This window comes from Pan paniscus, chromosome 18 (assembly GCF_029289425.2).
Source record: "Pan paniscus chromosome 18, NHGRI_mPanPan1-v2.0_pri, whole genome shotgun sequence".
In the NCBI taxonomy this organism is placed as follows: Eukaryota; Metazoa; Chordata; class Mammalia; order Primates; family Hominidae; genus Pan; species Pan paniscus.
The window spans coordinates 30,676,060-30,688,151 of NC_073267.2; the positions used below are offsets into that span (position 1 = coordinate 30,676,060).

General features: G+C 45.1%; 1 long non-coding RNA gene across 1 annotated transcript; it reads left to right on the plus strand.

Moving 5' to 3' along the window:
• The first annotated feature begins 57 nt into the window (after window positions 1-57).
• LOC129394232 (uncharacterized) lies at window positions 58-5,957 on the plus strand. The gene is made up of 3 exons (XR_008621388.2): window positions 58-1,415; window positions 1,500-1,664; window positions 2,001-5,957. It is a non-coding gene; the product is annotated as an uncharacterized LOC129394232 (long non-coding RNA).
• Window positions 5,958-12,092: the final 6,135 nt, after the last annotated feature.

Consider the following 12,092-nt stretch of genomic DNA (forward strand, 5'->3'; position numbering starts at 1 on the left):
GCATGCGCAGTGGCCTTGCTGGGGGGATCCCGTAGAGGTTTGGCGTGTGGCCTGCGGGTTCCCCGGGCAGGTCGACGTGCGCTCCTCTCTGGTCTCGAGTCACCAGGACCAGATCGAGGATGCGGCCGACCCCCTGCCCGATGTGGAAAGCGAAGTCTCCACCTCGTGATTGGGTCTCTGCTGTCAGAGAGCTTCACGAGCTTGGGGGGAAACAGACAGAGAGGTCTGGGCATTGGGCAGTTTCCCGCCTCCCAGCCCAGCGCACTGAACAGACCGTGACCAGAACTGCGAACAAAGCGCGGAGGGAAGCTCTTAAAGGAGGCCAAAGCGGCCGGGCGCTGTGGCTCACACCTGTAACCCCAGCCTGTAAGCCTAGCTACTCGGGAGGCCGAGGCAGAAGGAGCGCTTGAAGCCAGGAGTTGGAAGCTGCAGTAATCCGTGATCGGACCGTTGCACTCTAGCCTGGGCAACATAACGTCCTTTGAAAAAAAAAAAAAAAAAAAACAGAGGCCAAAACGGGTAGCAGTGGTGCCCGGGCACCAAGGATGGAAGGCCTCTCTGAGGAGGTGATGCCGAGCTGAAGCTGGGAAGCGGATGTGAGGGAAGAGTTCCAGGCAGAGGGAAGGCAAATGCAGAGATCCTCAGGCAGGAACACTGAACTGTTCTCCGTATTTGAGGAGCAGAGGGCGTGTCAGTGGTGGCCGCAGCAGCTGAGCAAAGGTCTTAGAATCCCAGCTAATGTCGTGGGACCTAGCACCCAATCCCAAAAGAAAGAAGAATAGATAGGAACCCACTGTTGACAAGAAGGTGCACTGAGAAGTGTTTTTATCTGACCCGATCTGCATCCAGTTTAGAAGCCGATACATCAGGGATTTAACAATCTGCCTTAATGTCTAGCAAGGGGGGTTGCTGGAGGGAAAACACAGAGTCAGAGTTCTATCTTCAGCCCTGCCAGCAGGTCCCTGGGAGATGCTAGACGAGTGACTTTTCTCTGGGCGTGGTTGGTGTAAGGGATGCACACGCAGGAGGAAGGTCGGAGTGTAAATGTGTGACGTGGGCCTGTTACTGGGTATAAATGGGCCTGTAGTGACCGGGAGCTCATGTTCTACCAAAGGGGTTGCCAATTTTCTGATTTCGAGTGTGGCGGTGTAAAAGAGAAAAGCAACTGCTGCCAGCTGGGAGCTGGTTTGCACCCTCACTCCAGAAGCCTTGATGTTGCTAGGAGCTGGCCTGGCACCAACAGCGCGGCCATGGTGGTGTCCTGTTGAGCAAAATAATTTCACAAAAAACATCAGACAAGGTCACTCTCTGACTGATTATCTAGAAAAAGACCATTCCATAATAAAGCCTCAATACAGAAACAAGAACATTGTCCAAACCACAAAAATTACCAACACAATCCTCTCTCCCACAGCGTAAGTTACTGCTGCTTTTTTTTTGGTTGTTGTTTTTGTTTGTTTTGTTTTGTTTTTGAAATGAAGTCTTGCTCTGTTACCCAGGCTGGAGTGCAGTGATGCAATCTTGGCTCACCACAACCTCCACCTCCAGGTTCAAGCGATTCTCCTGCCTCAGCTTCCAGAGTATCTGGGATTACAGGCACCCACCATCATGCCCAGATCATTTCTGTATTTTTAGTAGAGATGGGGATTCACCAAGTTGCCCAGGTGAGTCTCGAACTCTTGACCTCCGGTGATATGCCCACCTTGGCCTCCCAAAGTGCTGGGACTACAGGCGTGAGCCACTGCACCTGGCCACTGCTGCTGCTTTACCAAGTACAGTTTTAGCTTGATTCATTCCTCCCATCTTCTAGATAAGAATTATTAAGATAACCAAAAAGAATTATCCCTACTTCCTGATAGCATCCAACCCAGAGCAAATGCCCCCCTTTTTGGACCCGCCTAGGAAGTCCCCTAACGAAAGTTCCAATCCTGTAATAAGTCCTTTCACACATGTTCTTGCTGAGATGTCCTTGGTGTTCAGCCTCCCTTGTTCAACTACAGGTGCTTCCTGGTGGTCCTTGGTTGGAGGGTACTATCAGAAATGGAGGAGCAACAAAGATTCAGCTGAAGCCCTCACTGCCTGGGACTGGGACCCTTGACTCGTCATTGTATGCACACCTGAAACTGCTTATGTCGCTGAGGTGCCAACCTGCTGATGGTTGGAAGCTAATTGAGTTCTGATATTGTGTTGATACCCTTAAGCATTGGGTTTACTTTTTATTTTAATTAATTAATTAATTTTTGAGACGGAGTTTCGCTCTTGTTGCCCAGGCTGAAGTGCAATGGCGCGATCTCGGCTCACCGCAACCTCCGCCTCCTGGGTTCAAGCAATTCTTCTGCCTCAGCCTCTTGAGTAGCTGGGATTACAGGCATGCACCACCACACCTGGCTAATTTTATATTTGTAGTAGAGACAGTTTCTCCATGTTTGTCAGGCTGGTCTCAAACTCCTGACCTCAGGTGATCCACCCGCCTCGGCCTCCCAAAGTGCTAGGATTACAGGCGTGAGCCACCATGCCTGGCCATATTTTTTATTTTTCATTTTTTACTTTTTGAGATAGGGTCTCACTCTGTTGACCAGGCTGGAGTGCAGTGGTACGACTCAGCTCACTGCAACCTCTGCTTCCCAGCTCAAGTGATTCTCCAGTCTCAGCCTCCTGAGTAGCTGGCACTAAAATTAACCAATGCCGGTTAATTTTTTTTTTTTTTTTTTTTGGCGGGGGACAGAGTCTCGCTCTGTCTCCCAGAGTGGAGTGCCGTGGCGCTATCTCTGCTCCCTGCAAGCTCTGCCTCCCGGGTTCAAGCAATTCTCCTGCCTCAGCCTTCTGAGTAGCTGGGATTACAGGCATGCGCCACCACACCTGGCTAAGTTTTGTATTTTTAGTAAAGATGGGGTTTCGCCATGTTGGTCAGGCTGGTCTCAAACTCCTGACCCCATGATCTGCTCGCCTTGGCCTCCCAAAGTTCTGGGATTACAGGCATGAGCCACCACACCCAGGAATGCCGGTTAAGTTTTATATATATATTTTTTTGTAGAGATAGGGTTTCACTATGTTACCCAGGCTGGTCTCAAACTCCTGAGCTCAAAGCAGTCCTCCCACCTTGGTTTCCCAAAGTGCTGGGATTATAGATGTGAGCCACCATGCCCTGCCAAGCATTGGGTTTATTTGGTTTTTCAGTTTTTTTACTCCTGGAATAAGGCCCCCACACTGGATTTTTGGTTATCTGATCAGATATTTATTTTGTCCTTGGTGCAATTGTTTTCTGTCCTTCTACACTCATTCCTATGGTGTTTTCTTGTCTAGTATTTTGAATATTGTTTGTCTATAAGAGGCAAAGTCGATATAAAAAGGATGGATGTAGGCTGGGCGAGGTGGCTCAGGCCTGTAATCCCAGCAACTTTGGGAGGCTGAGGTGGGTGGATCACCTGAGATCAGGAGTTCAAGACCAGCCTGGCCAAAATGGTGAAACCCTGACTACTAAAAATGCAAAAAATTAGCTGGGTGTGGTGGCAGGTGCCTGTAATCCCAGCTACTTGGGAGGCCAAGGCAGGAGAATCGCTTGAACTCGGGAGGCAGAGGTTGCAGTGAGCCGAGTTCGTGCCATGGCACTCCAGCCTGGGCGACAGAGAAAAAAAAAAAAAGTCTCTGTCTCAAAAAAAAAAAAAAAAAAGAAAAGGATGGATGTGTAGCCTCGGATGTCTAAGGGCATCACAAACCTATTATTGCTGAATCTCTGGTGACCGAACACAACTTATCCCTCTAGGAAGGTAGGGATGCCAACTGTTGAGGGGTTGTGCAACTAGTTAGCATCCGAGAGTCTTATTTGTTATCAGAATTAACCAGAGAAATCACTCCAGCAACCAAGAGCCAGTAAGTGTGTCCTATAACCAGCTCCAGAGACTGTACAATTCGGAAGGTATTCTCAGACTAATGTCCTTTGGGTAAACTTTGCCCAGGTCACCATTTCTTTTTTGTTTTTGTTTTTTGAGACAGAGTTTTACTCTTGTTGCCTGCTGAAGTGCAATAGGACAATCTCAGCTCAGCTGCAACCTCCACCTCCCGGGTTCAAGTGATTCTCATGCCTCAGCCTCCTGAGTAGCTGGGATTACAGGTGCCTGCTACCATGTCCGGCTAATTTTTGTATTTTTGATAGAGACAGGGTTTCACCATGTTGGCCAGGTTAGTCTCGAACTCCTGACCTCAGGTGATCCACCCACCTCTGGCTCCCAAAGTGTTGGGATTACAGGCATGAGCCACCACGCCCGGCCCCAGGTCACCATTTCAAAGCCTTAAAAAGGATTTCTTTGGTTTTGTCTATGTCCTTGCAAACTGCTTTGTTTCATTTCTTCTGCTCAGTATCAGGGGGCTTTCTCTGGCCTCTGATCAGCGATGGTGTTTGGCCACATTCTAGAGATACGAAGTTGTATAAGCACCATTCTTTTAGACCCCAGTCACAACTAAAATTGGGCCAAAGACCTGCTCCCTTCATGTTTTCTCACGATTGCAATAACTTGTACCCATATATCTGTAACTGACACAATTTCACCAGGGACAGTTTGTAATTGCCGTAGCCATTTGGTGGAACTTTTGATAATAACAAGATTGTTCGTTTGGGAGGTGCCTCAGAACACAAAGGGAAGAAACCTTTGTGAGACTGTTTGCCTTGTTTGTTAAAAACAAAGATTATTTTGTTTAACATAGGCAATATTTCATTTACCTATTTTGCATATTAATAAATGCTGTCAGCCAGGCACAGTGGCTGACACCTGTAATCCCAGCACTTTGGGAGGCTGAGGCAGGCGAATCACTTGAGGTCAGGAGTTTGAGACCAGCCTGGCCAACATGGTGAAACCCCGTCTCTACTAAATATACAAAAATCAGCCAGGCTTGGTGGTGCGTGCCTGTAATCCCAGCTATTTTGGAGGCTGAGGCAGGAGAATTGTTTGAGTCCATGAAGTGGAGGCTACAGTGAACTGAGATCGTGCCATTGTACTCCAGCCTGGGCAACAAGAGCAAAACTCCATCTAAAAAAAAAAGAAGGCCCTCACCAGATGTGGCTGCTTGACTTTGGAATTCCCACCCTCCAGAACTGTAAGAAATAAATTTTTAAAAATAAAGTACCCAGCCCCTCAGGTATTCTATTGCAACACAGAATGGACTAAGACAGTGTTTATATGTCAAAATCTATTTTCCTATGTTTAAACTGCCTTCCTTCTCCTTGCAGAGGGAATATAACCTTAGCCTTTTGGAGTGATAATTTCATGTTTGTCTGAAGTAGCTTCTTCTCACATTTTCTTTTTTTTTTTTTTATGTTCAAAGTGCTTTTATTTCTAGGAATTTAGTTTTATTTTTAATTTTTTAATTATTATACTTTAAGTTTTAGGGTACATTTGCACAACGTGCAGGTTTGTTACATATGTATACATGTGCCATGTTGGTGTGCTGCACCCATTAACTCGTTATTTAGCATTAGGTATATCTCCTAATGCTATCCCTCCCCCCTCCCCCCACCCCACAACAGTCCCCAGTGTGTAATGTTCCTCTTTCTGTGTCCATGTGTTCTCATTGTTCAATTCCCACCTATGAGTGAGAACATGCGGTATTTGGTTTTTTGTCCTTGCCATAGTTTGCTGAGAATGATGGTTTCCAGCTTCATCCATGTCTCTACGAAGGACATGAATTCATCATTTTTTATGGCTGCATAGTATTCCATGGTGTATATGTGCCACATTTTCTTAATCCAGTCTATCATTGTTGGACATTTGGCTTGGTTCCAAGTCTTTGCTATTGTGAATGGTGCCACAATAAACATATGTGTGCATGTGTCTTTATAGCAGCATGATTTATAATCCTTTGGGTATATACCCAGTAATGGAATGGCCGGGTCAAATGGTATTTCTAATTCTAGATCACTGAGGAGTCGCCACACCGGCTTCCACAATGGTTGAAGTAGTTTACAGTCCCACCAACAGTGTAAAAGTGTTCCTATTTCTCCACATCCTCTCCAGCACCTGTTGTTTCCTGACTTTTTAATGATCGCCATTCTAACTGGTGTGAGATGGTATCTCATTGTCTTCTCACATTTTCCTGCTGTCCATTTCATTCTCTTTTTCCTTACCTCTCTTGGAAAGCTTTAAAGATTAACTAATCAAAAAATTTTTCAGTTGTATGTGCACAGTCTAGGTAAATCCAGTCCTAAAAGAAATAGAAATGCCTAAAATGCTAAAAGAAACAGAAAATCATATATATATACGTATATACATGTATATCAAGATCAGCCTGGGTAACATGTGAGACCCTGTCTATACAAAAAAAAATACATGTATATACGTATATATATATAGTGTCTGTACATACAGGCACTAAAAAGTATATTTATGTAATAGCCTTTGCTCTTCCAGTTAGAAGAAAAGATCTATCACGCCTGTAGTCCCAGCACTTTGGGAGGCCGAGGAGGGCGGATCACGAGGTCAGGAGATCGAGACCATCCTGGCTAACACGGGGAAACCCCGTCTCTACTAAAAAAAATACAAAAAAATTAGCCAGGCATGGTGGCGGGTGCCTGTAATCCCGGCTACTCGGGAGGCTGAGGCAGGAGAATCGCTTGAACCCAGGAGGTGGAGGTTGCTGTGAGCCGAGATTTTGCCACTGCACTGCAGCCTGGGCAACAAGAGCAAAAACTCCATCTCAAAAAAAAAAAAAAGGTCTTAGTTCCAAGACAAAAGAAGAGCTTTTGGCATGATTCAGTTAAATTTTTTATTCACTCATGTAAAAATGATGCCAGTGTGATATTTTGGTTTGTACAAGAACAGGGTTAATTCTCTTTCTCTCTCTCTCTCTCTCTGAGACAGGGTCCCACTCTGTCACCCCATCTGGACTGCAGTGGCATGATCATGGTTCACTGCAGCCTCAACCTTCTGGGCTCAAGAGATCCTCCTCTCTCAGCCTCCCAAGTAGCTGGGACCCCAGGCACACACCACCATGCCCAGCTAATTTTTTTGTTGTTGTTGTATAGACAGGGTCTCACATGTTACCCAGGCTGATCTTGAGCTCCTGGGCTCAAGCAGTTCTCCCACCTTGGCCTCCCAAAGTGTTGTGATTACAGACATGAACCACTCACTGCTCCTGGCCCTCATGATTTAAGCCTTCTCAATGTATTTATGTTGATCTTATGAGTTAAGTAAATTGTGATGGTTTTCATAAATTGTTTAAATGAAAATTATACACAGGCACTCCTTGTTTTATTACACCTCACTTTATTGCTCTTCACAGATATTGCATTTCTTACAAATTGAAGATGTGTGGCAACCCTGTGTTGAGCAAGTGTTTTTTGTTTGTTTGTTTGTTTTTGCGGTGGAGTCTTGCTCAGGAGGCTGAGGCAGGAGAATCACTTGAATCCAGGAGACAGAGGTTACAGTGAGCCAAGATTGCATCACTGCACTCCAGCCTGGGCAACAGAGCGAGACTCTGTCTCAAAAGAAAAAAAAAAACCTGGAACAGCCTGATTGCTGATATGGAGAAAGTTTTAGTGGCCTGAATAGATCAAAACAGCCACAACAGCTCTAAATGTCTTCATTACTATGAAGACTGAGAGGGATTAGGAAGCTGCAGGAGAAAAATTTGAAGGTAGCAGAGGCTAGTTCATGAGATTTAAGGAAATGAGCCATCTGCAGAACATAAAAGTGCAAGATGAAGCAGCAAGTGCTGTGTAGAAGCTGCAGCAAGTTATCCAGAAGATCTAGTAAGATAATTGATGAAGATGGTTTACTAAACAACAGATTTCCAATGTAGACAAAACAGCCTTCTATTGGAAGAAGATGCCATCTAGGAATTTTATAGCTAGAGAGGAGAAGTCAAAGCTTTGAAGGACAGGTTGACTCTCTTGTCAGGGACTAATGCAACTGGTCTGGTGACTTTAAGTTGAAGCCAATGCTCATTAACCATTTTGAAAGTCCTAGGGCCCTGAGGAATTATGCTAAATCCATTCTGCCTGTCCCCTATTAATGGAACAAAAAAGCCTGAATGGCCACATGTCTGTTTATAGCATGGTTCATGGAATATTTTAAGCCCACTGTTGAGACCTAGTGCTCAGAAAAAGAGATTCCTTTCAAAATATTATGACAGTTCCTCTGGTCATCCAAGAGCTCTAATGGAGATGTACAAGGAAATTAATGCTGTTTTCCTGCCTACTAATGCAGTATCTGTTCTTCAGCCCATAAGCCAAGGAGTAATTTCAATTTTCAAGTCTTCCTGCAGTTGACCCTTGAACATTGTGGGGGTTAGGGGTGCCAACCCCAACACAGTTGAAAATCCATGTATAACTATTTTTCTTTTGTAGAGATAAGGTCTTAATATGTTGCCTGGGCTGGTCTTGTACTCCTGGCCTCAAGCAATCCTCCCACCTCAGCCTTTTTTTTTTTTTTTTTTTTTTTTTGACAGAGCCTCGATCTGTCACCCAGGCTGGAGTGCAGTGGTGTGATCTCAGCTCACTGCAACCTCCGCCTCCTGGGTTCAAGTGCTTCTCTTGCTCCAGCCTCCCAAATAGCTGGGATTACAGGTGTCCGCCACCACACCCAGCTAATTTTAGTATTTTTAATAGAGATGGGGTTTCACCATGTTGGCCAGGCTGGTCTTGAACTCTGACCACAAGTGATCTGCCCACCTCTGCCTTTCAAAGTGCTGGGATTACAGGTGTGAGCCACTGCCCCTGGCCTTGGCCTCATATAACTTTTGACTCCCCCCAAACTTAACTACCAATAGCCTACTGTGAACCAGAAGCCTTACCAATAACAGAAACAGTCAATTAACACATACTCTGCATGTTTTATATATTATATACTGTAGTCTTACAACAAAGTAAAGTAGAGAAAAGAAAATGTTATTAGGAAAATCATAGGAAGAGAAAATATATTTATGGTACTGTACTGTATTATGCATACCATAAGTTTATGTCGTATGTTTATAAGATGAATCATCTGTCTGAAATGGTGGGCAGCCACAGCTGCAGACCCCAATCCACATTACATGTCAAGCAGTTGAACTTTTTTTTGTAATGTCATGACTTTTCCCTGCTTCTTAGAAGCACTTCCAGCATTACTACTGGCACTTCACGTGGGTCCCATGGTGTTATACAAGGCTTACAGTATTGCACTAAACACAATAAAGAACACAGGAGAACCACAAGAGATCACTTTTTACTGTAATACATAATTTACTGGAGAGATAAACTGCTCATGTGGAGATGATTAGCATCACATAGCATTTAAAAAATTATTTTTTCTGCTGCACTTTAAAAAATTCTTTTACTTTTTTTTTTTTATTATTATTTTGTTGATGTTGAGATGGAGTCTCGCTCTGTCGCCCAGGCAGGAGTGCGGTGGCACGATCTTGGCTCACTGCAAGCTCCGCCTCCCGGGTTCACGCCATTCTCCTGCCTCAGCCTCCTGAGTAAGCTGGGACTACAGGCGCCCGCCACAACGCCCGGCTAATTTTTTTGTATTTTTTTTAGTAGAAACAGGGTTTCCTCATGTTAGCCAGGATGGTCTCAATCTCCTGACCTCGTGATCTGCCCTCCTCAGCCTCCCAAAGTGCTGGGATTACAGGCGTGAGCCACTGTGCCCGGCCTGCTAATTTTTTAATTTTAAATTATTATGGGTGTATTAGTCCATTTTCATATTGCTATGAAGAGATACTTGAGACTCGGTAATTTATAAAGAAAAAGAGGTTTAATAGATTCACAGTTCCACATGTCTGGGGAGGCCTCACCATCATGACAGAAGGCGAAGGAGGAGCAAAGACACGTCTTACATGGTGGCAGGCAAGAGAGTGTGTGCAGGGGAACTGCCCTTTATAAAACCATCAGATCTCGTGAGACTTATTCACTATCATGGGAACCGCATGGGACCATCTTGGTTCACTGCAACCTCCACCTCCCAGGTTCAAGCGATTCCTGTGCCTCAGCCTCCCAAGTAGCGGGGATTACAGGTGCCTGCCACCATGCCTGGCTAGTTATTGTATTTTTAGTAGAGATGGGGTTTCACCATGTTGGCCAGGCTAGTCTCGAACTCCTGACCTCAGGTGATCCACTCGCCTTGGCCTCCCAAAGTGCTGGGATTAGAGGTGTGAGCCAAATTTTTCTTGAGTTACAAAAGAAGACCATAGAGAGTCAAAGGTAACAGGATGAAGATAAGGAAGATCAGATAAAGAAAACTTTAATTAAAAGGGTATTAAAGACAATAACAGGCAATATGAATAACAGAACAAAGGGTAGGAAAACGGGTAATGCACAGCCATAGAAATGAACAAAATCATGTCCTTTGCAGCAACATGGATGCAGCTGAAGGCCATTATCCTAAGTGAATTAACACAGAAACAGAAAACCTAATATCATATGTTCTTACTTGTAAGTAGGAGCTAAACATTGAGTACACATGGACATAAAGATGAGAACAATAGAAGCTGGGGACTGCAGAGGGGAGGGAGGGAGGAGAAAGGGCTGAAAAACTTGCTATTGTTCCCTACTTGGGCGATGTGATCAGCAGAAGCCCAATCTTCAGCATCACACAACATGCCCTGGTAACCTCTGCATATAAAATTAAATTAAATTGAAAAAAAGGAAAAGGGCCAGGTGTGGTGGCTCACATCTGTGATCCCAGCACTTTGGGAGGCTGAGGCATGAAAATTATTTGAGGCCAGAAGTTCAAGACCAGCCTAGGCAACACAGCAAGACCCTGTCTCTACAAAAAAAAAATTTTTTTAATTGGCTAGGTGTGGTGATGTATGCCTGTATGTCTAACTACTCAAGAGGCTGAGGTGGGAAAAAATTGCTTGAGCCCAGGAGATCGAGGCTACAGAGAGCTATGACCACCACTGCACTCCAAACTGGGCGACAGAGTGAGATGAACCCATCACCCCCCTACCATAAAAAAGCAGAAGAAGAAAGGAAGAAAATAAAAAAGGTACCGAGTAATCAAATAACTAATCTTGTTCTGTTGTATTCCGCAGGAGAAGGTGACATATGTCTTTTCATTTGGGAAATGTGAATCCAAGGATCAACAAACAAGTTTTATTATTGTGTCAGTTACCTGTTAAGATACTTTCCTTGGCCAGGCTTGGTGGCCGACATCTGTGATCTCAGCACTTTGCAAGGCTGAGGTGGGTGGATCACTTGAGACCAGGAGCTCAAGACCAGCCTGGGCAACAAAGGGAGACCTCACTTCTAAAAAAATTAAAAAGATTAGCCGGGCATTGTGGTGTGCACCTATGGTTCCAGCTACTTGAGAGACTGAAGCAGGAGGATCCTTTGAGCTCGTGAGGTAGAGGCCGCAGTGAGCCTTGATCATGCCATTGCACTCCATCCTAGGCAAAAGAGCAAGACCCCATCTCTTAAAAAATAAATAATACTTTAAATTTTAGAATACATTGCATGAAATTTACCATCTAATGGCTTTTTTTTTTTTTTTTTTTTTTTGAGACAGAGTCCTGCTCTGTTGCCCAGGCTGGAGTGCAGTGGCGTGATATGGGCTCACTGCAAACTCCACTTCCCAGATTCAAGCAATTCTTATGCCTCAGTCTGCTGAGTAGCTGGGACTACAGGCACACATCACCACGCCCAGCTAATTTTTGTATTTTTAGTAGGGACAGGGATTCGCCATGTTGGCCAGGCTGGTCTCGAACTCCCGACCTCAGGTGATCCGCCTGTCTCGGCCTCCCAAAGTGCTAGGATTACAAGCATGAGCGGCTGTACCTGGCCCATGTTGGCAATTTCTTTTTTTGAAATGGAGTTTCGCTCTTGTCACCAAGGCTGGTGTCAAGTAGCTGGGATTACAGGCGCCCGCCATCATGCCCGGCTAATTTTTGTTTTGTTTTGTTTTGTTTTTGAGATGAAGTTTCGCTCTTGTTGTCTAGGCTGGAGCGCAATGGCGTGATCTTGGCTCACTGCAACCTCTGCCTCCCAGGTTCAAGCGATTCTCCTGCCTCAGCCTCCCGAGTAGCTGGGACTACAGGCGCCCGCCACCACACCTGGCTAATTTTTGTATGTTTAGTAGAGACAGGGTTTCACCATGTTGACCAGGCTGGTCTTGAACTTCTGA